We start from the raw sequence: 22,850 nt of genomic DNA on the forward strand, positions 1-22,850 counted from the left end.
ACATGTCAGCCCCTGGTAAATGGTACCACAGGTACCCAGGGTCCTGTGACCAGAGAAGGCCTCTAAGGGCTGCAGCACTTATTGTGCCACCCTCAGAGGCCCTGTAACATGACACTCACACACTGCCTTTGCAGACTGTGTGTCTGGGTGCAGAACAAAACAGAGACGACATGGCACACATCCCTGTGTGCCATGCCCACAAACCACTGCCCTGGCATACATCAGTCACCACTCTAGCTGGGTGCCCTATGCCAGTGGTGAGGGTACAGGAGCATGAGTGCAGTGCTGCCATTAAGAGTATATGGTGCTGGGAGTTTGTCATTACGAACTCCACAGCACCATAATGGCTACACTGAAGACTGGGAAGATTGGCATCAAACTTCTCAGCACATTAAACCCCCACTGATGCCAGTGTGGGATTTAATGTAAAATGCACGACAGAGGGCATCTTGGAGATGCCCCCTGAAACTCGAGCAACTTCCAGTGACCTGACTGAGTGGCTGCTTAGGCTGCCACCCTAGACATGTTTCTGGACCCCTGGGTCGATAGCTTGCTGCTCTCGGAGGCCTGAAACAATGCACATCCTGGGACGAGGTGCCAAGCCTCCTCCCCCAGGATGGGCAGGGTTCACGAAGGAGAAGCTTCAAAGGCATGCCGCCTTTGTGAGCCTCTCCAGACCATTAGCTGCTTTCAGCAACTGGTCCCCACTGGTTCTACCCCCCCACTTTGGGCGGGAGAAGCTGCGGGAAAAACAAGTGAGGAAGAGAGTGTAGGAGAGTAGGGTCTGCTTTCAATGTTCACCCCCACTTTTTGCTTTTGCTTTACTGGTTTTCGACTTAGATGTGGCTGTGGGCCTGCTAACCAGACCCACAGCCCTGCTGTTCTCTCTCTAAATTGATACTATGTACTTTAGGTGCATAACCCATTTGGATAGGATCACCTTATTGGCCCCTGTACAGTGTACCTTAGGTACCCAGGGCATAGGTGTATCCCAGGCCTACCAGGGGCTGCAGCATGTATTGTGCCACCCCTGGCCTGGCCTTCCATTATGACACAACTGGCTGGTCACTCAGCTGGGGCAAGGTTGTGTAATCACTCCTTGCTTAGGTGTAGTATTCCTATACCTAACTTACATATAGACACATGTGTACCTATCCGCCACTCCTATGGCAGGCCTTAACAATCCTGGAGGCAGAGTGCTTGGTAACATGTGAGATGGTGCTCTAGCATGAGCTGAGCCTGTCTGCAGCTTTCGGAACCATGTCCTTATAGCTGTTCTATGATATAGCCTACCATATACTTTTAAAGTGCCTTATAATCTTAAACGGTTATGGTAACTATGGTTTGGCTTTATCAAAACATGTCGTGTAAGGTGTCTAACACTTTGGAATAATATCCCCATCCCATTTCTGGGGATGAGGATATCATCCCTCCCTTCTAGAGGGAGAAGACATGTTGTAACCTACTTACCCGGTTAAAGTTAACCAGAGCCCCAGCATCACAAAATGGATGCTGCTGCCACAGACACAAGTCTGACCTCCTGCTGCTGGGAGTGATCCCGGCAAGGGAGGCTTGGAGAATAGGTTTCCTGCCTTGGGAGGTGCGAGCACCACCCCAGACAGGCCTTAGTGTATTAGGGCAGGGAGGGATGAAAAGAATGAGACATGCCTGGGGCACACAAGGTGTCCCGTGCATAGTCCAGTTCAAACCGGTGCTGGGGCACTCCAGCCCCAGTCCTGGCGCGAAACTGGACAAAGGGAAGGGGGTGTAACCACCCCCCTCCCAGGTCCCACCCATAAGGCGTGACCTAGCAGGTAACCCAGCCCCCCAGATTAGTATAAGAGTGGTAGCTGGGCCCCAGGAGATTAGATTATCCTGAACCTGCAACTTGAACAGAAACTCTGGACCTTCGACATTCGACGAAAGAAGAAGACTGAAGAATCTCCCTTGTGGCCAAGGAGTGGCTACCCTGTGCAAACAGGCACCATCAAGAGACTACCCTTTGCTTTGCTGAAGTTCTACGAGGGACCGACTGCAGAGCCCGACCAGAGCCTTGACTTCCAGACTTCTCCGACCCTGATCCACATCCACAGCCGAGCTGAGATCCGTGGAGGGGAGGAGAGACGTGGGACCGGCTACCTGGGAAAAGTGGCTAGTATCTTCAAGCGCAGCTTCTGAGGCACCCTCGGAGTTGTGCACCGGGGATTGAGAAGCCCCAACCCCAAGCACCATCTGCACCGAAGATCAGCCCCCCACACTCCACGAGTCCTGCGTGGGGCCCTTCTGCATTTTCCTGCTTGCCGCGTCTGTCCGGTTGCTTGCCCGTTGGCTAGTGGCCTTTGTGACGACGCATCCAGAAATCTTCACCGCTGGTTTGGCTCCTCCAGACAGGCTCCCGCTTCCTTGCAAAAGAGAAGCACCCCAGACCTTCCTGGTCTGCACCAGAAGCAAGTCCTTCGTTCTTCGTGGGTTCCGCTTGCCAAGGCTTGGTAAGTCCTAGTCCAACTTCGACGCTGCCGACAGCAAGAGCCTTCGTGGGACAGCTCGCCTCCTGGTCCTGGTCGTCCTCGACGTTCCCTGGTCCTCGTGGCTGCAGCGACAAGCTTCACCTTCACCTGCAATCTTCACGACATCGCCTGGTTCCTTCCTGGTTCCACGTGGTCACAGGCTAGTGACCTTGACTCTGTCCCTTCTGCTTGCAGGTCTCCTCTTCTTGATCCCAGCCTTGGGATCCACCGGACACTCTTCACTGACTGCCTGTCAGCAACTTTCCTTCAGGCATCCATAGCAGTCCACGACGAAACCCGACGCAAGTTCACACCTATGCACCCGCAGCCCGTGGGCTAGGTAACTTGGGTACTTCGGTGCTCACAAGGGTATTGACTATCCTAGGGTCTAGTTTCCGAGTCTCGACTTTCTAGCTATACCAGAAGTGTCCTAAAACTGTTAATTGCTAACAACTACTATTTCTATCGACTTTTACGCATTACGCGTGAGTGTTTCCACTCTGCACCTGAATCCCGTGGGCCTCCCACTTCCTAACTGTTGCTAGTGTAGTGTAGCCCCAGCGATTCCCTAGGCCTAGGCCTATCCTATTTCCGTGACAGTGGTCCTTATACCACTTACTTAGTATATAGTTTGCGTGGCCCCTAGGGCCTAACTGTATTACTTACCTGTGTGACTTAATGTATGCTTGAATAAGACTGTGTTGTACTTACCTCTAATTTCATAAAGAGTGCTGAGGGTTTGACTAGAATAAATACACTTTATTTTATATATATATCTGTTGTGGTGTCCTTTCATTTGGTATTCAAGGGATTATATATGGTATCACAGCTGGCTTCACATGCCATTCAGAGTTTAGCCTAAGACTGCTCTTGTCCATGCTACCACTAGGATAGCTGGTCTATAAGGTTGACTTTACAACCAATCACCATAAGGGTTGTTTGGACTGATATAAGGTGTACACTAGAACTAGTGACATCATACATCAGGCCAACTTCTCACAGAGAGGTGTGCCCACCTCTGCCAACTCCACCCCTAAGGTGGGGGAGGCGAGGTGAAGCATAACCTAGAGTCCCCGCCATCTTGAAGATGAGGGGGGACCCAGCCAACCAGGGACAGGCTCCTGCCCCCCTTCCACTGGAGAGAGAAGAGTGGCAGAATAGGGGGTGTACCCACCCCAGGGAAGGAACCCATTTGTCCCTGTCCTTTACCTACTTGTAACACACCTAAATTTAGTATTTAGGGGCACCCTGAACCTTCCTTCCTCAGAACCAGCAACAACAAGAAAAGAAGATAAGAAGGACGAAGACCCGTGCAGAGCTAACAAGAGGACGACGCCCACTGACTTGGCCCCAGCCCTACAAGGCTGTCTCCCCTCGAACCTGCGAAATCCCAGCGTGTCCAGCAGACAGCAACCTCACAAACCCCGGAGGACCTGCCTGCCTTCACTTTCCAGACTGTTTCTCCCGTGAACACCGGACGTGTTTAAACTGCAGCTCCTAGTGCCAGCCAGAAACCGCGAATCCAGCCCCCTCTGCACCTGCCGAACCCGGCCCGAGATCGAGTGAAAATACACCACGAGGAGGTCCCCCTGGAGATCCTGACCCGAGATCCAGCGATCCCTGACCTGCCTCAAGCCTCCTGACGCCTGCAGCCTCAATCCAGAGGACCCCCCCCTACCAGGACGTCGCAAGACACCCCTGCACCCGACGCCCCACGGCCTTGTGTGCCCAAACCAACAGTGCCTAACCAACCCTCAACATCCCAACTTACCCCTCGAAGTGGTGGTCGCTCCTGGAAGATCCTCGTCCCCGAGCCTGAAGTGTTTCTTTGTCCCAGAGAATCGCGATTGAAATCAACAGGGCACCCGACCTCAAAACAGCACCCTGCACCCGGCCGCCGTAGTGTCGCTGAGGGTGCAGCTTTGGTGCTACTTTAGTCCCCAACTTGCCCTGAGCTTAACCCTAGGAGCTTTGCTCCCACAACCCCGTGGCCTGCTTGCCAGCAGCCACCAACCGGAGCCCCCCTATCCTCCATAGGATAACATTGGGCCTCAACACTCTGCACCCGGCCACCCTAGTGCCACCGGGGGTGCAACAGCAGTGCATCACTGACCCTGGGGGACCCCTGAGTTTTACCCCAGAACCCTAACTCAAAAGACCGATTACCTACCTGGAAACCGGTAACCTCTTTTTCCTCATAGAATAACATTGGCACTTTTTCTCCCAAAAAGTTTCCAAGTGTCGACTTTTGAAAACTGAGAATATTCCTAAAAAAAAAAAAAAAAAACACCCGATTAACCAAAACGCATTTTCTCAACTGTTTTCAGGAAATGTCCCAGTGCTGAATCTAGGTATCCAGCACTGAGAAAGAAAAGTAATGTTAAAGTAACTTACCTGCAAAGTTAATTTCCTCCCATAGGATAACATTGGTGATTCTATGCAAAAAAGTTTCGAAGTGTCAACTTTTGAAATACAATAATATTCTTTAAAAATCGTACCTCTAACTAAAACATATTTACTCAACCGTTTTCAGGAAATGCCCGAGTGCTGAATCTAGGATCCAGCACTGTGTTAGAAAAAGTAATCCGAAAAGTAATTAACTGCATTTTTACTCAAAAAGCCTATTGATTCCTATGTACTGAGTCTACTAAGTTTGTGCATTGCATTGCAACCCCTGTAAACTCGAATTGGTACAAAGTCCTACTATCTTTTGAAAGTATTCAACAACAGCATCTTGTAGCTGAAAAGTATTTACATGCTTACCTGTGCCAGGCTTGCTTGGTTCTAGAAATAAAACAACAGTATATTTTTTTATACAAAACAATTGGCCTAGAGTTCAGTTCTTGAGTGTGTGAATTCATTTGCTGACTGAGTGTGTACATCAAATGCTTAACATGGTCCTCTGATACTGCCTTACTACTCGACCAAACTACCACTTTAGAGAGTAAGGTTTTATCTAACTTTAGCCTCTGCCAAACCTCTGGGGACTGTGGACTCTGTACACACTGAACCTATTTGGGAACAGAGCCACTTTCTCACACTCATTGAGCGCGCTCTTACGTCAGGATACTTTTAAGGCTGGTCCAGGGAAAATACTTTTAAAGAAAACCTAGAGAATGCTTTGGAATACTGCCAATGTTCTATTAAACTCCTGCAATCTTGGTCCCCAATACTCTTGATGCTTTTCCTAAAATAATCCACCCCAAGATTGAGCTTTGATACTGATGAGGCTTACTGTTTACAGCTATCCCACTATAAGCCATTTTTAGCTAGAGTACAATATAAAGTGAGTTCAAAATATCTGAGATTTTCATTAGATCATAAGGTTAGCCGTCGTATTTTGATGTTGCGATTGAGGACACTACCACTAAAAGAATTAACTGAAAACTGGGGTGGCACACTGGATAAAGCTGGCCTCTGATCTATGAGGAGGAGGAGGTATTCAAGATTTGGTACATGTACGGTTTGTTTGCCCTAACAAACTCCTGGTTGAAGCACATAGCTGTTTTATAAAACCTATTTGTATTAAATAGAATATCTCTAGAATTATGGATCAGATTGAATTATTAAGAGCCCCCCAGATGAATTTTTATGTTATAAAGTATTTAAATTTTTAAAAACTTGTTCACCACTATTTTAGAGCGGTTTAATCTATGAACGACACTTCCTGTATAAATTATATTTTTTTATATTGTGGATATCTGACGAGGTCTATAGCAATAAAATTTGATTTGAAGTGATACATTCAGTGTCAGGGGACCTGGCACACGGGAATGTGTGTCAGGTCATGTTTTCATTTTTGTCTGCATCAAAACATGCAGCCTACGATAGCAGCCCTGTATGAGTTTGGTGACGGGTCCCTGAGAGTGACACTGTGCTACAGCACTTGGGGGACACTCGTTTGTACCCAAGGTCTTAGGCACCAGGGGTACTATTTAATAGGGACTTCTAGAGGGTGCTAAAGGCATTGCCAATCGGGAGAACCATTGTCCTGTTTTGGGAAAGAGATTTGGCACTGGTGACCTGGTTAACAGGAACACAGTGCACTTCTAGTCAAAATCACATGTACCAGGCGAAAGTGGGGGTGTCCATGTCAAAATGGAGTACTTTCAAACAACTAATACATAGAAAGATTTAAATGACTCACCTCCAGTAAAGAGAAGTTTAAGTCCGGAGTCAGGAATGTACTGGATGCACTCTCTGTCCAAGCTTGGACCTCTGACACCAGGGACTCCAGTCGTGGTAATGAATCCAAATGCACTGGGATACTATGACCTCTTGACACTAGTTCCACCAGGTTGTCAAGCACTGGCACACACCCGCTAGCCTAGACACAAAAGTATCAGTCACTAATCCAGACTCAAAGAATCAAAACTAGGTTCACTACATGCGGGCACAAGTCAATGGTCAAGAATATTTCAGCACTACTACGGATCTTCATTTAAGTTGTCAATTTAAATAATCTTCATTTAGGTCATAAATTTAAAGTGACAAAATGGAAATCTAAATATATTTGTACAAAAATGAAAATCTACATTTTAAGGACTTCCATTATAAACTAGAAAACGTATTCCAATATGTTGTTCCATTATAATCTGAAAAATTTACTTCAATCTGTTACACCCTACACCATATCGTTTCCTAGGTTCCTTCACAACTTCAGACACTTTGTAAGAGTACGAGTACAGCAGGTCTAAAAAACATTTAACACATTTACTGAATTCCAAATAACAAATACCAGGCAATCATGCTTGCAAATCCCTGCAATGGCATTTCGTTTAAACCATAAGGCTGGCTCTCGCATATCAGTTTGTGCTAGATCATACCCAGCTTTCACATATCTTTCATTTAATGCTGAATTTGGCTCACCTGTTGATACTGTACATGTACCTTCTCGGAGAAAAGACTGTCTGCTTATGGCAAGCTAACCAGGTGTAAGACACACAAATTCCCACTTCTGCTTTTTAGGCACTAGACTTTCCAACTTTTGGGGTAGCAGTGCCAGAGTTAACATCAAGTCTGAGGCAGGTGTTTGGCAAGAGTGGTTACTGACCGCCCTACCAGGCTGTGTGGGACTGAAAAGTGACGGCATGTATTCTAATCAGGCTGAGGCCTATTCACCCGTGCCTCTGTGAGAATGTGGATTATCACCAAGTAATAATGTCACTATTCTGTATCAAGTCCAGTTAGGTTTCTTAAAATTTAAGCCTTCCTCAGTCCTGGGCAACCATGGCACAGAGCAGTCAGGCTAAACTCAAAGGAACAAGGGTACAGCATTCATTAGTACAAAAACAGTTAAGTCGAAAACACAACACAATAAATAGTCTACTCCATTTTATAAAAATAGGAATATAATTAGCAATTTAATGAGCAAATAGACACCAAAAGCAAATCTCGGATTGGGGAAAGAGAAATATAATTTTTAGGAGTTGTCTAGCACCAAAAAGTGCAAAGCGGGAACCAAAGGTTATTGGTCGTGCTAGAACAGGCCAAAGTGAAAAGCTATGGTCGACAGCGATGGAGTGCGGGTCAGCTACAGGCACCAGGTTTGGCCTGCTGGAACGGTTACCTTTAAAGGAACTCGTTCGTTGGCGGGGCAGGCTGCCGGCTAGATCTGATGGAGGGCTCGACAATGTGCGTGTGTGTGTGTGTGTGGGGGGGGGGGGCTGGGTCAGACCTATGGGCACACCTCGGTCCTCAACCTCAAGGCTTTGGGCACCCTTTGTACAATTAAGTTAGGTTCATGGACCTTAAATCTCATTAGACGAAGTTTGTGTCTTTTAAAATGAGTCTGAAAAGCTCAAAACACACTATTTTGGGGCTGTTTCTATGAGAAATTGTTATTTCATACTGCTCAGTATGTATTGGAGGCACCCACTTGGATGATGTGAGAAGGTTCAAGCATGTGAATCTATGAAAAATCTATGTTGGAGAAGGAAAGGTTTCTTACCCATGTTGGAGAAGGAAAGGTTTCTTACCTGTAATCCTAGTTCTTCTTCAAGGGCATCTCGATTGAACTCATAAGCACTGGATAGTCCTGCCAACTATCCCAGAGCACTTATAATATAAAAATATTCTTGTTTGTGGTTGACTGTTAATTCTTCTCTACAAGAGACAATGAATAAATGAGACTCAAAATTCATCTATGTCTGCTGTGAAGAGAACATCTTAACTTATGATGCAGCAGGCAACATGCATTTCAAATGACAGTATCCAGCAGACCATGTTGTAGGTGACATGACATCTGTCAACGATGCAGCAGCAGACAGTTCTGTAGTCAACAGGGTCTTCTCTGACAACTCAAATCTACGATGCAGACTGTTGCTTTAGCTTGTTTGCAACCAATGATGGTAAGGGCTGCAACTCTTGAATGTAAAGATGACAGCATATCTAGATGTCTTTGTAGGCATAGTGGATGGACCGAATTGTGCCAACCATGATGATGCAGCTAACAGTGAAGATACGAACGAGCACAAGATAGCTATTCGTAACCATCTAGGATGTGGGAATTCGCAATTGGGGGCGGCGAGGGAAAGAACAGAGTAATGGTAGCACTGAGGGGAATTGAAGCACTGTGCATTTTACTTTTCAAACCAACCATAGAGCGGACACTTTCTGGTTGGTGCTCTAGTGGTTGGAGTCCCGGCCTGGCATAAAAACGGCAGGGCAGCAGGCGCGCATCAGAGAAGCAGCAGCACTGTGAGGGTTCGCTGATCAGTTGCACCTATGAGGCAGTGATTTTTATGTTTTCTTTGAGCATGCAATGGAGGCACTGCTGGCGTGCTGAAGGCGCGTCTAAGGCAAACCCATCCACGCCCGACCGGGGCCAGGGAACCTGCAACTCTAACCTCTCACCAGCAAATATATTCCAGGGCCTTCCTACTTAAAGCTAGAGGGACAACACATGATAACTGTAGCCACTCAATAAATGTGTCTAGTTCAGACAGCACTCTAAAGTATTGCTCCTATAGGTTTCCTTTTGATCCTACAAGTAGGGAACTCCACACACCTAAATCTCGACAAAATGTGCTTCTCCTCAACTGTATGGTCCTTCCAGGTCATAAGCTGGACATCCGTTCTCTCCTAGAAGATTACAAACTGGATGTAGTTTTCCTCACGGAAACATGGCTTCATGAGGAATCCGGACCGGATGTAGTTCAGGCTGACCCCCAGACAAAAATTCATTCAACTGTAGAATTGATCCCCTCACTCTCCTATTGTGAAAGTGTTGCGTTTTCTGTATCTTTTTTCCATACTACCACAATGTCGGAAGCTTAGTATATCGCCTCCCAGGCCAGGCCAGTCATTTATTCAATCAACCCCGATGTTCTAGCGAGTTTGGTCATAAAATATACTCCCTTAACGGTCATGGGAGATTTAAATCCACACTTGAATGATTCTAAAGACCCCCAAACTACCTGCTTTATGCACGATCTAGCTGCCCTACAATTACAGCAAAGAGTTCAGTGCTCCACCCACATAGGGGGTCATTTGTTGGATCTGGTATTTACCAACAATTCCCGGCTGGTTGCTCCCATTAAGAGTACAGCCATGTTTGATAGACAATGGTCCGAGTTAAACTGGGAAAGCTGGAAGTGTTCACTGAATCAATCCTTACCCTGGGTGGGCCTTGGTCCACTGGATAATCATGATAAGATCACAAACTGGCTGACCCAAAATATCACCACGATACCAAAGGGGATGATGGACGGAGCATTAGAGCAAATCAAACACTCACCCCCAGTCAACTGATCTGGGTTTAAACTATCATCATTCTTTAGCTCACTCCACCACTCCAGTTCAGACATGGCCATATGCAAATCAGTATGACCCTGTGCCTCATGGGAACAGTCCAACCCGAATTGCCAAGCCATGCCTTCCCTGGACCGGAAACAAGCATCCTGGGACCGGTTTCGGGTTCATAACCCTCATCAGCCAGGCTATCTTGAATCCGGTGGCAAAGTGAGCAAGGGACCCACGTCTGGGCATACCCTGCCAACTTAGGGCGAACAAAGCGATACCAAAGGGGATGATGAACTGAGCGTTAGAGCAAATCAAACACTCACCCCCAGTCAACTGATCTGGGTTTAATCTATCATCATTCTTTAGCTCACTCCACCACTCCAGTTCAGACATGGCCATATGCAAATCAGTATGACCCTGTGCCTCATGGGAACAGTCCAACCCGAACTGCCAAGCCATGCCTTTCCTGGACCGGAAACAAGCATCCTGGGACCGGTTTCGGGTTCATAACCCTCGTCAGCCAGGCTATCTTGAATCCAGTGGCAAAGTGAGCAAGGGACCCACGTCTGGGCATTATTATTATTATTAATTAATTTTATAATGCGCTTGGCTGCCTCAGCAACGAGGCGTCCCAGCGCAGCAGCGAGAACCAGGGAGCGAGCACCGGAGCAGATCACTGAGGGTTAGATGATGGAAGGGGGAAGAGCCACGTCTTCAGGGCCTTGCGAAAGGTCAAATGGCTAGGAATAGTTCTAACTGAAATCGGGACAGAATTCCACAATTTAGCTGCTAGGTGTCGGAAAGAGCGCCCCCCTGCCCTGGCCCTCCGCACCTGAGGGACGCAGACCAGAGCATGGTCGGCGGAGCGCAAGGAACGCGTAGGAACGTAAGGCTCCAATAGTTCCAGGAGGCCTGACGGGGCCTGCTTTGCAAGAATTTTGTGTGAAATACATAGTGCTTTAAATTGAATGCGTTTACACACTGGCAACCAGTGAAGTTTCGGAAGCACCTGGGCAACTGAACAATGCTTGGGTAGAGACACCAGAACCCTGGCTGCAGCATTCTGGATCCTGTGGAGGCGGTTTATACTAGCCCTTGTTGCTCCCAAGTAAAGGCAGTTCCCATAGTCCAATCTGGCAAGAACAGATGATTGGATGATGGACTGCCGCACCGATGGAGTAAAGAACCCAAGCAGTGGTCTGAGGCTCCGCAGGAGACCGAAACAGACCCCCGCAACAGTCTTAGTTTGTTTCTCGAAGGTTAGACCGCGGTCAAACCAAAAGCCAAGGTTCTTTACAGAGTCCTTAGGGACTGGGGCAGGCTTCAGACGTTCTGGCCAGAGAAGGTCAGTCCATAACTCCCTATCCTTACCGAAAAGCAGAATTTCGGATTTCCCGGAGTTCAGCTGAAGGCAGTTTGCTGCCATCCAGTCGGAGATAGCCAATAGATCAGCCGTGAAATTGTTTAGGTTGGCGGAACTTTTTTTAGAGAAGCTGATCATTAATTGGGTATCGTCGGCGTATGAGACCAGTGAAAGCCCCCTACTCTTGGCCAGTGTTGCCAATGGGCTGACATACAGGTTAAATAGGAGTGGGCTTAGTATAGAGCCCTGAGGTACTCCCTGGTGCAATGCGCACTTTTGTGTGGAAAAGGGGGGAGCCAGGACCTGAAAGGATCTCTCTGACAGGAAGGAAGTAATCCAGGCCAAGGCCGAGTCCCTTACCCCAATGTCCTGCAGGCGTCTCAGAAGTATTTTGTGCGATACAGTGTCAAATGTGGCACTCAAATCCTATAGGATCAAAGCCGCGGAGTCGCCTGCATCGAGATGACTTTTAATGGTTTCAGATACCACCAGGAGCGCAGATTCAGTACTATGGCGAGGGCGAAAGCCATGTTGGGTAGGGTCAAATAAAGCATGTTGCTCGACAAAGCCTGCCAGGATAGAGTTCACGTGTGCCTCCGTCACTTTGGCCAAAAAAGGCAGTTGCGAGATGGGACGGTAATTACTCGGGTCGGATGCAGCTAAGGAGGGTTTTTTCAAAAGGGGGATGACTTTGGCATGCTTCCGAGCTCGGGGGACTGATGCCGTGAGTAGTGACCGATTGACCACTTCAAGGCATAGTTCGGAGATGGAGGGATACAGAAGACGGAAACAGGTGGGAGTCACTGGGTCCGCCGGGGAGCCGGACTTGATTTTGGAACTGAGAGACGCAAACTCCAGAGCCGTAATGGGAGGGAATTCCCCTAAGCTCTGAGCATTCAAAGACTCACCCCCTGAGGGGGCCAGCTCTTCAGACAGGGAAAAAGTTTGTGGGAGTCCCTGGTAGATTAGTTCCACTTTATTAATAAAATATGTAGCTAACGCACTACACTGGTTATTCGAGGTGATTGGATGACCCTCATTACCACCGGATTTCTTCATATTGCCCAGTAAGGAAAAGATTGTTTTTGTAGGGTTGGAGCTCGCCATAATTTTATTTGCCACAAAGTCAGCCCGCGCTCTGCGAATCTCTTTATGGTAAGACTTAAGGGCTGCTTGATATTCAAGTTTAGCAGTCGCATCGTAGGAGCGCCTCCAAGCGCGCTCCAACTTCTTACAGCCCTTTTTGGTCAAGGAAAGGGCCTCGTTGAACCATGGGTTAGATGGCCCACGCCCAATCTTACCCCATTTTGCAGGGATATGGGTGTCCAGACCAGCCATCAGCCAGTCCTGATAACACTGGTTTGCTTCGTCCGCGCAGGCGGGTAGTTGTGGTTGGTGGCTAGAAAGCCAAGCAGAAAGAATCTCGGGATTAAGCTTATGCCAGGCACGCTTTAGGATCTTCATGGGGTGACTAGGGTCAATTTTGATCGGAAATTGTAGGGAGAAGGTGACCAAAAAATGGTCTGTCCAGACCTGAGGAACTGGGGAACGCATAATGATTTGGGGGGGGTTAGAAATGACTGGATCCAAAACATGGCCGGCTATGTGGGTAGCTTCAAGCACACACTGCTTTAATTGAAAGGCTTCCAGACTTGCTAGCCAGATGCCCCACTTTATCAAGAAGATCCTTTTTGAAACTGGTCGTTGACCCGGGGGGCCTATAAATCAAAAGACCGGCTAAAGAGATATTATCAGTTAGCCCAATTTTGAATGATGCGCACTCGCAACCTACTATGGGTTCACTCACTAAATTGGTTGTATATGATTCCTTAGCTATCATTGCCACCCCACCACCTCTTCCCAATTCTCTGTTAACAGATTTGAGTGTGTAGCCAGGCGGGAGAGCCAGCCATGGTATTGCGGTGGCGTCCTGGTGAAGCCAGGTTTCCGTGAGAAAGAGAGCGTCAGGAGATTCATCAGTTAGAAGGTCCAGGATCTCAGCGTGATGTTTTATCAGCGAGCGGCAGTTGAGACTGAGAATTTTAAATAACTTAAACCCAGAAGGGCAGGAAGTCAGTTGTGCTGGGGATAATTCAAACGGGCAGGACTTACAGTGAGAGGGAAACTCAAGGGGGGACCATGGGGAGGATGGGCAAGAAGGGCGCGCCAAGGCCAAGAGTTTTTCTCGTGAATACATGATAGGGTCAGACCTCCCGCCGTCCATAATGCCAGCGCCCAGCGCCATCCCGGCGCGGACGGGCGGAGACGGGCTTGCCTCTGGCGCGCCTTCGGCGCGCCCGCTGCGCGGTCGCGGCTGTGGGTTCATTTATAGGCGACTGGGAGGGTCCGGCCAGGCAGCTGTACCGCCGACTTCCCCCCCATCCAAGATGGCGGAAATATTCCAGCTGTCTGGGGGAAGTCAATTTAGGGCGAACAAAGCGATACCAAAGGGGATGATGGATGGAGCGTTAGAGCAAATCAAACACTCACCCCCAGTCAACTGATCTGGGTTTAATTTTTCATCATTCTTTAGCTCACTCCACCACTCCAGTTCAGACATGGCCATATGCAAATCAGTATGACCCTGTGCCTCATGGGAACAGTCCAGCCCGAACTGCCAAGCCAAGCTTGTTTCCGGTCCAGGGAAGGCATGGCTTGGCAGTTCGGGCTGGACTGTTCCCATGAGGCACAGGGTCAGACTGATTTGCATGTGGCCATGTCTGAACTGGGGTGGCAGAGTGGGCTAAAGAACGGGGATGCATCAAACCCAGATCTGTTGACTGGGTGTGAGTGTTTGATTGGTTCTGATGCTCCGTCCATCACCACCCCCTTTTGTACCGCTTTGTTCGTCATAACTTGGCAGGGTATGCTCAGACGTGAGTCCCTTGCTCACTTTGCCACTGGATTCAAGCAAGCCTGGCTGAAGACGGCTGAAATGCCAGAAACCGGTCCTAGGAAGCTTGTTTCTGGTCCAGGGAAGGCATGGCTTGGCAGTTCGGGCTGGACTGTTCCCATGAGGCACAGGGTCAGACTGATTTGCATGTGGCCATGTCTGAACTGGGGTGGCAGAGTGGGCTAAAGAACGGTGACGGATCAAACCCAGATCTGTTGACTGAGTGTGAGTGTTTGATTGGTTCTGATGCTCAGTCCATCACCACCCCCTTTTGTACCGCCCAAAATATCACCAAGCAGATAAGAAATGAAAAATCTAACAATAAGTCTGCACCGTGGTATTCCCCCCACCTCAAAACTTGAAAAAAAAAATTGGGGCAGACAGGAATGGAGGAAAGATTTTGCAGAACCAAAACAAGGTATATATATGGAGAAAGTTAGTTCATCACTCTGAAATCCTCACTGCCCAGGTGTTTTATTTTGAAATAAGGATTAATAAGGCTAGCAATACCCCATGAGAAATATTTAAAATTACTAAAATGTTGCTAGACCCTTCTTCCAGCACACCTCTTTCTGAACGATCAACTGAAAGATGCATTGTCTTTGCTTCCCTCTTTAATTAAAAAATGTTGGTTATTTTCCAATCTTTTGAAAAGGACTGTAGAAGCACTATCTCGATTCCTAACATTAATAGAGGAAATAGTTGTTCCTCCATCCTGTCCCAATTCCCTCCCATTACACTGGAAGAGCAGACGGCTCTTTTCAGTAAGTTAGAATCAGGCTCTCCCCTTGATCAGGCTTCCCCCAGGATCATTGCTCAAGAACAGGAAACTATCCTCCCTATTTTGCTCAAACTGAACCAACCTGTCGCTGGAAACTGGGTCTGTTCCCAAGTCTTGGAAATGTGCGATGGTTAAAGCCTCCCTGAAAAAACCTAACCTTAACCCTGCCTGCCTGGAAAACTTCCGCTTTTACGTAAGGTGGCTGAAAAACATATCAACAGGTGTCTCTCTGACTTTCTGGAGGCCAACTCTTGCTTGTATCAAACACAGACTGGCTTCTGCCCAAGACATAGTACTGAGACTGCCCTTTTACTGGTGGTGGAAGAGGCTAAAACGAGATTAGAATCTGGGGCATGGTCTCCATCGTCCTTTTGGGCCTTAGTGAGTCCTTTGACACGGTTGACCATTCTATACTATTGCACAGGGTTGGTAAAGCTAGTGTTACAGGGAAAGTCTTGGACTGGGTTGGTTATTTTCTAAATAAGATAACATTACAAGTCTTTGACCAGGGCTGCACCTTGAATATCTTGCCTGTCACTTGTGGGGTCCCGCAGGGGTCCAACCTCAGCCCAACATCTATCTTCAGCCACTGGCGGATACTGCAGCTCCTATTGGGATGTCCATAGTCTCCTACGCGGATGAACACCCAACTGGTGCTTTCACTTACACCTGGTTACGACTCGCCCCCAGTTAATTTGGGAACATAACGTATGCATTTTGTAAAGCGCACGTTCACTCGTAGACATCTTGGCGCTGAATAACAGATGATTATTGTTACCCAACTTAAAGGTATTCATTTTATCGAGCTAAGATGGATGAAATGCTGAGTGGACCCGCCGAGATTTTAACTTGTGACTATGAGGTCGAACACAGGACCCTGCAGTGGATGCATTAGTCCACTTGAGCCACCAGAACCGGCATGCTGGGAACAAATAGCCAGCTGGATGAATCAATCCAGTCTTAAGCTCAATGTAGCCAAAACTGAATTAATGATACTTAGCAATAAATCCCCCGTCCAATACGATCTGAAGTGGCCAGCTCGCTTGGGTCTCCCTGGCTAATAAGCCAACTATAAAAGGTTTTGGCATGTGGTTTGATGATTCATTGATGATGGCAGCCCGCACAGGCCATTAAAACATCAGCCAGCTGCTTTGGTCTGATGCGGATGGTACACAACATTTTGACGCTGGTCCCTCAGACTGCAAGGCAGGTAGTAGTCCAGGCGTTAATCCCTTCCAGCCTGGACTATGGGAATTCTTTTTATCTGGGATCTCCCATGGCTTCCATCCAGAAACTGCAAGCGGTACATGTACGCAGCTGGGTCTGTATATACTATACCAAAATTAGGTATAGTGTGCACAGAGTCCAGTGGAACCCGAAAGATAGGCAGAGGTAAAAGTAGATAGCACCTTACTCTCTATTTGTGGTAGTATGGGTGATCAGTAAGCCTTTATCAGAGGGCAGTGTTAACCATTTGTTGTACAGACTCAGGCAAGAAATGATGTCAAACATTTAAAGACAGAACTCAGACCAATTTGATTGTACAAAAATATTATTTAGGTATGTTTATTTTCTAGAACCAAGCTAGCCTGGCACAGGTAAGTGTTAATGGTACTTTTCAAGGCAGGTTGAACAACACAAACAAGCTGAATGAAAAATGACTTTGTTACAGGTTAGTAAATACTTTGGATAGAGTGGAAAGGAATATGCTACTTACCAGTATGCATCTGTTCTTGGCATGTAGAGCTGCAGAGTTGTACACTTAGCATAGATCGCCATCTGGTGTTGGGCCTGGATGTTTGCAGTTTGTTTTTGTTCTTTGGACAGTCTTTGGAAGTCACGAGTTTGGTGACTCCTCCTTCGGTCCGTACTGCGCATGGGCTTCGGCTCCATCCTCAGATTGTTTTTCGCCAACAGGGAAATGATGGAGCGTAGTAATAACAGTGAGAAACCCATGTGTGTTGTATCTAAATAAGATGGACTGGAACGGACACAGGTAGCCGGGGAGGCGGGTGGGCGTGTACAACTCTGCAGCTCTACATGCCAAGAACAGATGCATACTGGTAAGTAGCATATTCCGTTCGAGGCATATGAGCTGCAGATTGTACACTTAGCATAGATTATATAGCAGTACCCAACCTTAGCGGCGACCACCGGTATCCGTTGCAGTGGTTTGAAAAAGTGTCTTTAGTACAGCCTGGCCCACACTAGCTTGCTGCTTGGAATGCACATCTACACAGTAATGTTTTGTGAAGGTGTGTGGTGTTGACCATGTGGCTGCTTTGCAGATGTCATCTAAGGGTATGTTCCCTAGAAAAGCCATCGAAGCCCCTAACTTTCTAGTAGAGTGGGCTTTAGGTGGAACAGATAATGTTCTTTTTGCCTTTTGATAGCAAATTTGTATGCACTTTACAATCCACCTAGCTATCCCTGATTTAGAGATGGGGTTGCCTTTATGTGGTGGAGAGAAGGAAACAAACAATTGTTTAGTCTTCCTGAAAGGTTGCGTTCTTTGTATGTAGTACAGCAAAGCCCTCTTAACATCAAGTGTGTGTAAGGCCCTTTCTGCAACAGATTGAGGTTGCGAGAAAAAGACAGGTAATTCCACCGATTGATTGAGATGGAAGGGGGAAATGACCTTGGGCAGAAACTTCGGATTTGTACGAAGTATGACCTTGCTGTGATGTATTTGTAAGTAGGGTTCCTGTATAGTGAACGCTTGTATTTCGCCAACCCTTCTAAGGGAAGTGATAGCTACGAGAAAAGCTGTTTTCCAGGTGAGGAACTGTAGCTCGCATTTATGCATTGGTTCGAAGGGTGGACCCATTAGCCGTGTAAGAACTACATTTAGATTCCATACAGGGGAAGGTGGTGCCCTGGGAGGAATTACTCGTTTAAGGCCTTCCATAAAGGCTTTAATAGCGGGCACTCTGAACAGTGATAAATGCTGTCTGTTTTGTAGATAAGCAGCAATCGCTGCTAGGTGTAGGCGTATGGATGAATATGCCAGGTTACACCTGTGAAGATGGAGCAGATAGCATATGATGTGCTGTATGGATGCATCTAAAGGGTTGATTGTATTGTTACGGCAGTAAATTACAAATCTTTTCCACTTTGCGGCATAGCATGCTCTAGTGGTAGGACGTCTGGCTTCCATGATGATGTTCAAGCAATCAGGGGGAAGGTTAAGGTATCCAAATTCTAAGATTTCAGGAGCCAGATCGCAAGGTTGAGCTGAGCTGGGTCCGGGTGCCTGATTTCTCCATGGTTCTGGGTTAGGAGGCATGGGGACAGGTGCAGTTTTTGATGTGGTACCACCGATAGCTGTAGTAGTGTGGTGTACCACGGCTGCCTGGCCCATGTTGGAGCTACTAGAATGAGTGTGAGGGAGTGTTGCTGTAGCTTCCTTACCACTAATGGAATTAGTGGGAGAGGTGGAAAGGCGTATGCAAATCTGCCTGACCAGTTCATCTATATCGCATTGCCCTTGGACAATGGGTGTGGGTATCTGGCGGCGAAGTTTGGGCATTTTTTGTTTTCGTGGGTGGCGAAGAGGTCTATCTGAGGATGCCCCCACTGTTGGAAGAATGGGTGAAGAACTTGTGGATGCAGTTCCCATTCGTGTAGTTGTTGCGTTTGTCTGCTGAGCAAATCTGCCATGGTGTTTTGTACGCCTGGAACGTGCTGTGCCAGGAGAAAGATGTTTTGGGGAATTGCCCATCTCCATATCCTCTGGGCTAAGCGGGAGAGCTGGGGAGAGTGTGTCCCCCCCTGTTTTTGGATATAATACATTGCAGTCATGTTGTCTGTGCGAATGAGGACTGCTTTGCCCGAAATCTGTTTTTTGAAAAGATGTTAGGGCTAGAAAGATCGCCAAGAGCTCCAGATGGTTGATGTGGAGCGATTTTTGCTGTGGCGTCCATAGACCTTGCATTGTGAGGTGTAAGAGGTGCGCTCCCCAGCCGGAGAGCGATGCGTCCGCTGTTAGAATCACCTGAGGAACCGGGTCCAGGAACGGCCGCCCTTTGGAAAGGTTTGTGGTGTTTCACCACTGCAGAGAGTGATGGGTGCGGCCGTCCACCAACACCAGATCCGTCAGCTGACCCTGGGCCTGGTTCCACTGTCGTGCTAGGCACTCTTGTAGTGGACGCATGTGGAGTCTTGCATGGGGCACTATGAAAATGCAAGACGCCATCATTCCTATGAGCTTCATAAACACTCTTGCTGGAAGAGAGTGTTGAGGAAGGAATGTTTTGCGCAAGGCTTGTATGCTTGCGATCCTGGCTGAGTTTGGATAGGCAATACCTTTGGAGGTGTCTATAGTTGCCCCGAGATATTGCTTTGTGTGAGATGGTAGGAGGTGGGACTTTTGGTAGTTCACCGTAAAACCTAGCCAGTGGAGTAGTTGAATGGTGCTGTTGGTGTGTTGCACACATTGGTTGTAGGACGTGGCTTTTATGAGCCAGTCGTCTAGGTAAGGGAAGACGTGAATATGTTGACGCCTGAGGTGTGCTGCTACAACTGCTAGGCATTTGGTAAACACCCGTAGTGCGGTGGTGACCCCGAAGGGGAGAACCGTGAATTGGTAATGCTGACCGTCCACCACGAACCTGAGGTACTTCCTGTGAGAAGGGTGTATTGGAATGTGAAAGTATGCGTCCTTCAGATCCAAGGTAGTGAGAAAGTCTCCCTGACAGAGGAGCGGGAGGACTTGTTGTAGGGTGACCATGTGGAAATGGTCTGAATGTATGTACCCATTTAGAGGCCGGAGGTCCAGAATGGGCCTCAGGGTCCCGTCTTTCTTTGGTATAAGGAAATACAGGGAGTAGACCCCTAGATTTTGCTGATTGACGGGGACCTGCTCTATAGCGTGTTTTTGGAGGAGGGAGAGCACCTCCTGTTTGAGCAGTGTGGAATGTTCTTGAGACATTGGACGGTGCCTTGGTGGGATATTGGGTGGGGTAGATGTTAGCTCGAGACAGTACCCTGACCGAATAATTTGGTTCACCCATTTGTCCGATGTTATGGATTCCCATGCGTGGATAAAGTTTTGTAGTCTGCCCCCGACCGGAGTGGGATGGTCTGGGGGGAGTGTAGGGAAGTCATTGTGCGGGCGGGGTGGCAGAACGGGTGGTGTTAGTTTTGCCCCTGCCCTTATTGTTGTTGCCTCTGTAACCACCCCTTTGGTAGCCCTTTGAAAAGGTATTTTGAGGAGGGGACTTGTAGGAGGTAGAGGCGTTATCGGTGGAGTAGCCTCTGCCTGTGCTACGAAAGGATGAGCGTCGAAAGGAGCGTTTAGGGGCCTGTGATTGGAGTGCCCCCATAGACTTTGCTGTGTCTGTGTCCTTTTTCATCTTTTCTAATGCTTCGTCCACCTTTGGCCCAAAGAGAGTTTGTTGGTCAAAGGGGTGGTTTAGTATGGACGCCTGGACTTCAGGCTTGAACCCTGAGATCCTGAGCCAGGCATGGCGACGAAGCAGGACGCTGGTATTTATGGCTCTAGAAGCGGTGTCGGCTGCATCGAGGGCACACTTAATGGAGGTGTTTGTAATTAGTTTACCCTCCTGTATCAGGTCATGAGCCTTGCGCTTGTGTTTTTCGGGGAGATGCTGTATAAGAGCCTCAAGCTCGTCGTAGTGTGCTCTGTCAAAGCGCGCAAGTAGCGCTTGTGTATTTGCAATGCGCCACATGTTTGCAGCTTGGGAGGCGGTGCGCTTGCCAGATGCGTCTAGAAGTTTGGATTCCTTATCTGGCGGTGGGGCTTCTCCTGAGGACTGGGAGTTAGCCCGCTTTCTAGCTGTGGACACAACTAGGGAATCTAAGGGAGCAGGGCCCTTAATGTATGCAGGGTCTGTGGGTGCCGCCTTGTACTTCTTTTCTATTCGAGGGTTCAATACCCTGGCCCTGACAGGGTCTTTGAACACCTCTGCAGCATGCTTGGTGACACCTTTAAGCATGGGCAAGATAGACGTGGACTTGTCCTGAATGTCAAATGTGTCCAGTAGGAAGTCGTCTTCCACTGGTTCACTATGCATTTCCACCCCATGGTAGTGTGCTGCTCTCTGCACTAAGTGATGAAACCCTAAGGAGTCCTCAGGGGGAGACGGCCTGGATGGGTATAGGTCGTCCTGAGGCATATCTGGTATGTCAGGGTTGTGGTAGTCTTCCCATGGGTCAGGGGTCCCCGGTGGAGTGGGGTCCATTGGGGCGTCCGCCGGGTCATAATCTGGATCCCCGTAATCCGGATCTGGGGACGGGGTCGGGGAGCGATGAGGTAAGGGTGGCGGAGACCTGGGGGGGGAGGGGGTGGAGGAGGTGGAGGAGGCAGAGGAGGAGGTAGTGGGGAGGGTACTCTGAGAGGAGAAGTAGCAGAGTCCTTCCGCTTGGGTGGTGGAGGAGGAGCCGGTGTGTCAAGACGTCTTTTCTTGACAATTAAAGTCAGTAGCCCAGTCTTTGGATCTTTAGATAGAGTCTTTTGCAAAGGGTCTGGTGTAAAGAGGTCCAGTGGCACCGAATCGTCCGCTGGCGCCGATGTTTTCGGGGCCGAGGGTTTCGATGGTTTCTGTGCGCCATGCTTTTTTGGAACCTCCGTTTTTTTCGGCGTCGAAGGAGTTTTCGGCGCCGGAGTGTCGGTGCCGACAGATTTGTGTTTGTGTTTTGTCGGCACCGAGAGTCCAGGCTTCGGCACCGGTGGCTTCGGAGTCGAGCTGGGTGTCACTTTCTTCGGAGCCGGATGGGGTTTATCGGCACCAGGCGTCGGCTGGCTCGAGCCCGAGCTGCCGTGAGACTTCTGAGGCTTCGACACCGGGCCCGAAGGTGGGGTGATAGAAGCTGTGTGCTTGGTTTTACCCAGGCCTGCAGGCGAGGGTGTAACCTGAGTCTCTTTGGTTTTGGGCGCGGGGGTGGGAGGGGGTACAGTACTCATGACCCGCTGCGCCGGTGTGATGTCCTCCACGTCGGAGTCGTCGGCCTCGGAAGCGCTGACGACGTCGTCCTCCTGCTCGGCGTGTAGTTGCCCCGAAGCTTCGTCGTCGTCTCCGAAGATGTCCGGTGGAGCTGCGGTCGATGAGTGCGCCATGGTGCGTCGAGCTCTTCGATCCCGGATGGTCTTTTTTGATCGAAAAGACTTACAGGCGGGGCAGTCTCTAGCCTCGTGTTCTGGAGAGAGGCAAAGGTTACACACCTGATGGAGGTCGGTGTGGGGAAATTTAGACCCACATTTTGGGCTCTTTTTGAACGGAGTCCTTTCCATCGGCCGGGACCAGAGTCGAGGAGGGCCCGAAGGCCGGTGCCGATGTACGGGATGGAGAAAAGTGCCACTTCGAGAGATGAAGATTTAGATGAAGAAACTCGAAGAACGAGGATTTTCCGTCGAGGCTGGAACCGTAGAAGTTCGAAGCCGGAGCACGAAGTATCACATCCGAGCCCGATGGCGGAAAAAAACAATCTGAGGATGGAGCTGAAGCCCATGCGCAGTACGGACCGAAGGAGGAGTCACCAAACTCGTGACTTCCAAAGACTGTCCAAAGAACAAAAACAAACTGCAAACATCCGGGCCCAACA

The 22,850-nt window shown here is 48.6% G+C and overlaps 1 pseudogene across 1 annotated transcript in view; it reads right to left on the reverse strand.

Annotated features, from left to right (window-relative positions):
- Nucleotides 1-22,850, reverse strand: part of LOC146866698 (lysine-specific demethylase 5B-like) — a 448,321-nt pseudogene that overhangs the window by 205,871 nt on the left and 219,600 nt on the right. Inside the window, exon 6 of the transcript XR_014966523.1 lies at nucleotides 6,655-6,834. The product of XR_014966523.1 is annotated as a lysine-specific demethylase 5B-like (transcript). The remainder of the gene's footprint in view (nucleotides 1-6,654; nucleotides 6,835-22,850) is intronic.

The sequence above is a fragment of the Triturus cristatus genome, chromosome 1_2 (genome assembly GCF_964204655.1).
Source record: "Triturus cristatus chromosome 1_2, aTriCri1.1, whole genome shotgun sequence".
Classification (NCBI taxonomy): Eukaryota; Metazoa; Chordata; class Amphibia; order Caudata; family Salamandridae; genus Triturus; species Triturus cristatus.